Raw genomic sequence first — 6,000 nt, forward strand, 5'->3', positions numbered from 1 at the left:
TTATCTGTACTGTTTTTATTGGTCTTTTTCAACAAATCACTCCTACTTACAGCATTAACTCTTTGTCTAGCTTGTATTAGAGTTTCTGGTGCATATCCTCTATCTCTGAATTTGTCACACGTCTTATTAAGATCCTCTTCTAATTTATCCTGGTCACTGGTTAGTCTTTTGACTCTAACTAGCTGTGAATACGGTAAACTATTCTTCATGGCAATAGGGTGATGACTAGAGGCTACTAACAGTGTGTTGCGATCTGTCGGTTTCGTAAAGATGTAAGTATTTAATTTGTTGCCATCTCTTTTGATGGTTACATCTAAATAATTCACTTGTTCCAGACTTAACTGGAAAGTGAATTTTATAGGACACTCCTTACTGTTAATGATGTCCATTAAACTGACAAAACCGTCATAATCCCCCTTCCAAAATAGCAACACATCATCTATATAGCGACTGTAGAATAGTACTTTGTCTCTAACATCTCTATTGAAGAAGAAATCCCTCTCTATACCGAACATGTAAGTGTTTGCATACGCTGGGGCCACATGTGATCCCATTGCGCATCCAGTGCATTGGAGATAGAATTGCCCATTGAAATAGAAGTAATTTCTATACAGTACCTGTTCAAGAAGGGATAAGAAGAATGTTAAATCAGGTCCTGTATACAAATCATTATCATTCAACAGATCAAAAGTCGCCCTCAATCCTTCCCTGTGCGGTATATTAGTGTACAAGCTGGTTATGTCGAGTGTGCACATCCACATATTAATTGGTAAATCATCAAATTCCTGCAATTTATTAAGTAGCATTGTTGTATCTTTAAGATATGTACTTTCAGCTTGTACACAGGGCTGCATAAAGTGATCTAGATATTTAGATACCCCACTAAATAGAGAGTCCCTAGCCGAGATAATAGGGCGGCCGGGTGGCCTATCCAAACTTTTGTCTATCTTGGGGACACTATATAGAATGGGAACCTTTGGAAATTCTACTTTCAAATAGTCACCAGTAGTATTGTCAATAACTTTATTTAACAATGCATAGGGGTGAGCGGGTTCGGATTTCTGAAATCCGAACCCCCCCGAGCCCCCCCGATCCGAGTCCGATCCGAGTCAGGCTCGACTTTTCCCGCCTGACTCGGATCTGACATCGAGGCAAAACGTCATCATCCCGCCTTCCGAGTCTCGCGGGTTTTGGATCCTATATAAGGTACCCGCGTCGGCGCCATTTTCTCACTCGGCTGTGGACAGTGAAGAGGGAGGGTGGGAGTTAGTGCTGTGTAGTGTAGTGTAGTGTAGTGCTGCTGTTGTCCACTACTTCAAAGTCCATAGGGGCTGGCTGTGTTGTGCTGTGCTGCTGTTGTTAATAGGGGCTGTGTCCACTACTTCAAAGTCCATAGGGGCTGGCTGGACTGTGTTGTGCAGTCAGTTCTCCATAGGGGCTGTGTCCACTCCAAAGTCCTGTGCAGTGTCCCAGTCCTAAAGGGGTGCTGTAGTGTTGTCCAGGGGGTGCTCTGTCCATCAGGGGTGCTCCCCCCAAGTGCTAAAAAAATAATATATTTTCTGTGTTTGTGAATTGTGTGCGCAGTAGCCGCACGTGCATCAACAAAGTAGTGCCAAGCGTGCGCCTGTGTCATAAGTAAAGGGCCGGCTGGCTTGACCGTTAAAGGGTGCTGTAACCCCCGAAAGTACACTCCAGTCCAAACCAAAAAAAAATAATTTTCTGTGTTTGTGAATTGTGTGCGCAGTAGCCGCACGTGCATCAACAAAGTAGTGCCAAGCGTGCGCCTGTGTCATAAGTAAAGGGCCGGCTGGCTTGACCGTTAAGGGTGCTGTAACCCCCGAAAGTACACTCCAGTCCAAACCAAAAAAAAAATTATTTTCTGTGTTTGTGAATTGTGTGCGCAGTAGCCGCACGTGCATCAACAAAGTAGTGCCAAGAGTGCGCCTGTGTCATAAGTAAAGGGCCGGCTGGCTTGACCGTTAAAGGGTGCTGTAACCCCCGAAAGTACACTCCAGTCCAAACCAAAAAAAAATTATTTTCTGTGTTTGTGAATTGTGTGCGCAGTAGCCGCACGTGCATCAACAAAGTAGTGCCAAGCGTGCGCCTGTGTCATAAGTAAAGGGCCGGCTGGCTTGACCGTTAAGGGTGCTGTAACCCCCGAAAGTACACTCCAGTCCAAACCTAAAAAAAAATTATTTTCTGTGTTTGTGAATTGTGTGCGCAGTAGCCGCACGTGCATCAACAAAGTAGTGCCAAGCGTGCGCCTGTGTCATAAGTAAAGGGCCGGCTGGCTTGACCGTTAAAGGGTGCTGTAACCTCCGAAAGTACACTCCAGTCCAAACCAAAAAAAAATTATTTTCTGTGTTTGTGAATTGTGTGCGCAGTAGCCGCACGTGCATCAACAAAGTAGTGCCAAGCGTGCGCCTGTGTCATAAGTAAAGGGCCGGCTGGCTTGACCGTTAAGGGTGCTGTAACCCCCGAAAGTACACTCCAGTCCAAACCTAAAAAAAAATTATTTTCTGTGTTTGTGAATTGTGTGCGCAGTAGCCGCACGTGCATCAACAAAGTAGTGCCAAGAGTGCGCCTGTGTCATAAGTAAAGGGCCGGCTGGCTTGACCGTTAAAGGGTGCTGTAACCCCCGAAAGTACACTCCAGTCCAAACCAAAAAAAAATGATTTTCTGTGTTTGTGAATTGTGTGCGCAGTAGCCGCACGTGCATCAACAAAGTAGTGCCAAGCGTGCGCCTGTGTCATAAGTAAAGGGCCGGCTGGCTTGACCGTTAAAGGGTGCTGTAACCCCTGAAAGTACACTCCAGTCCAAACCAAAAAAAAATTATTTTCTGTGTTTGTGAATTGTGTGCGCAGTAGCCGCACGTGCATCAACAAAGTAGTGCCAAGCGTGCGCCTGTGTCATAAGTAAAGGGCCGGCTGGCTTGACCGTTAAGGGTGCTGTAACCCCCGAAAGTACACTCCAGTCCAAACCAAAAAAAAAATTATTTTCTGTGTTTGTGAATTGTGTGCGCAGTAGCCGCACGTGCATCAACAAAGTAGTGCCAAGCGTGCGCCTGTGTCATAAGTAAAGGGCCGGCTGGCTTGACCGTTAAGGGTGCTGTAACCCCCGAAAGTACACTCCAGTCCAAACCTAAAAAAAAATTATTTTCTGTGTTTGTGAATTGTGTGCGCAGTAGCCGCACGTGCATCAACAAAGTAGTGCCAAGCGTGCGCCTGTGTCATAAGTAAAGGGCCGGCTGGCTTGACCGTTAAAGGGTGCTGTAACCCCCGAAAGTACACTCCAGTCCAAACCAAAAAAAAATTATTTTCTGTGTTTGTGAATTGTGTGCGCAGTAGCCGCACGTGCATCAACAAAGTAGTGCCAAGCGTGCGCCTGTGTCATAAGTAAAGGGCCGGCTGGCTTGACCGTTAAAGGGTGCTGTAACCCCCGAAAGTACACTCCAGTCCAAACCAAAAAAAAATTATTTTCTGTGTTTGTGAATTGTGTGCGCAGTAGCCGCACGTGCATCAACAAAGTAGTGCCAAGCGTGCGCCTGTGTCATAAGTAAAGGGCCGGCTGGCTTGACCGTTAAAGGGTGCTGTAACCCCCAAAGTACACTCCAGTCCAAACCAAAAAAAAATTATTTTCTGTGTTTGTGAATTGTGTGCGCAGTAGCCGCACGTGCATCAACAAAGTAGTGCCAAGAGTGCGCCTGTGTCATAAGTAAAGGGCCGGCTGGCTTGACCGTTAAAGGGTGCTGTAACCCACAAAGTACACTCCAGTCCAAACCAAAAAAAAAATTATTTTCTGTGTTTAGCCGCACGTATATATCAAATCGATATAACATAAATGGAGGACCAAACTTTCTCCGATAAAAATAAAATAGAGAAAGATCAAGAACCACTTCCTCCTAGTGCTGAAGCTGCTGCCACTAGTCATGACATAGACGATAACATGCCATCAACGTCGTCTGCCAAGGCCGATGCCCAATGTCATAGTAGAGGGCACATACAATCCCAAATGGCAAAGTTCAGGAAAATGACCTTGAAAAAGACATTTAAATCAGCTGAAGAGAAACGTAAACTTGCCAATATGCCATTTACGACACGGAGTGGCAAGGAACGGCTAAGGTCGATCCCTAGTATGTTCATGACTAGTGGTTCAGCTTCACATGACGATGGAAGCACTCCTCCCACTAAAAAAATCAAAAGAGTTAAGCTGGCAAAAGCACAGCGAAGAACTGTGCTTTCTAAGAAGATATCACAAATCCCCAAGGAGAGTCCAAGTGTGGTGGTGGTTGCGATGCCTGACCTTCCCAGCACTGGACGGGAAGAGGTGGCTCTTTCCACCATTTGCACGCCCCCTGCAAGTGCTGAAAGGAGCACCCACAGTCCACTTGCTGATATGCAAATTGAAGATGTCACTGTTGAAGTACAACAGGATGAGGATACTGGTGTAGCTGGCGCTGAGGAGGAAGTTGGCGAGGAGGATTCTGATGGTGATGTGGTTTGTTTAAATCAGGCTCCGGGGGAGACAGTTGTTGTCCGTGGGATGAAAAAGCCCATCACGGTCATGCCTGGGCAGAAGACCAAACATTCCACCTCTTTGGTCTGGCAATATTTCTATCCAAATCCGGACAACAACTGTCTTGCCATATGTACCATATGTAAAGGTGAAATAAGTAGGGGTAGGGACGTCAACCACCTAGGAACATCCTCCCTTATACGGCACCTGCAGCGCGTTCATAAAAAGTTACTGTCAAGTTCAGAAACTTTGGCTCAGACCGTAAGCAGTCCAGGGACACCTAAATCCCGTTGTCCTGTTGTATCCAAGCGCCTGCAAACCACACCGTCAACTCCCTCCTCGTCAATTTCCTCCTTAGTCAGGATCGGAAGTAGTCCTGCAGGCCATATCACTGGCATGACTGACTCTCCTATCCGGGATTCCTCCGGAGGATCCTGCATTGCTACGCCTACTGCTGCCGCTGCTGCTGTTGCTGCTGCGAGTCGTTCATCATCCCAGAGAGGAAGTAGGAACACCACTACTTTTACTAAACAATTGACCCTCCAACAGTCCTTAGCGAGGAGGATGAAGTACGACAGCAGTCATCCTGAAGCAAAACGTATAACTGAGGCCTTGACTGCTATGTTGGTGTTAGACGTGCGTCCGGTATCCGCCATTAGTGCAGTGGGATTTAGACAATTGATGGAGGTAGTGTGTCCCCGGTTCCAAATCCCGTCTAGATTCCACTTCACTAGGCAGGCGATACCGAGACTGTACAGAAACGTCAGAAAAAGTGTCCTCAGTGTCCTGAAAAATGCCGTTGTACACAATGTCCACTTAACCACGGACATGTGGACAAGTGGAACAGGGCAGACTAAGGACTATATGACTGTGACAGCCCACTGGGTAGATGTATCACCTTACGCAGCAACAGCAGCAGCGTCACCAGTAGCAGCATCTCAGAAACGCCAGCTCGTTACAAGGCAGGCTACGCTGTGTATCACCGGTTTCAGTAAGAGGCACACCGCCGACAACCTCTTAGAGAAACTGAGGGAAATCATCGCCCAGTGGCTTACCCCACTTAGACTCTCCTGGGGATTTGTGATATCTGACAACGCCACCAATATTGTGCGGGCATTACATCTGGGCAAATTCCAGCACGTCCCATGTTTTGCTCACACAATAAACTTGGTGGTGCAGAATTTTCTGAAAAGCGACAGGGGCGTGCAGGAGACGCTTTGGGTGGCCCGAAAAATTTCTGGCCACTTTCGCCATTCAGCGACTGCGTGCCGAAGACTGGAGCGCCAGCAAACACTCTTGAACCTGCCCCGCCATCACCTGAAGCAAGAGGTTGTGACGCGGTGGAACTCAACCCTCTATATGCTTCAGAGGATGGAGGAGCAGCAAAAGGCCATACAAGCCTATACATCCACCTATGACATAGGCAAAGGAGGGGGTATGCACCTGACTCAAGCGCAGTGGAGAATGATTTCCGTGTTGTGCAAG

This window comes from Taudactylus pleione, unplaced genomic scaffold (assembly GCF_031769625.1).
Source record: "Taudactylus pleione unplaced genomic scaffold, aTauple2 ptg000037l, whole genome shotgun sequence".
In the NCBI taxonomy this organism is placed as follows: domain Eukaryota; kingdom Metazoa; phylum Chordata; class Amphibia; order Anura; family Myobatrachidae; genus Taudactylus; species Taudactylus pleione.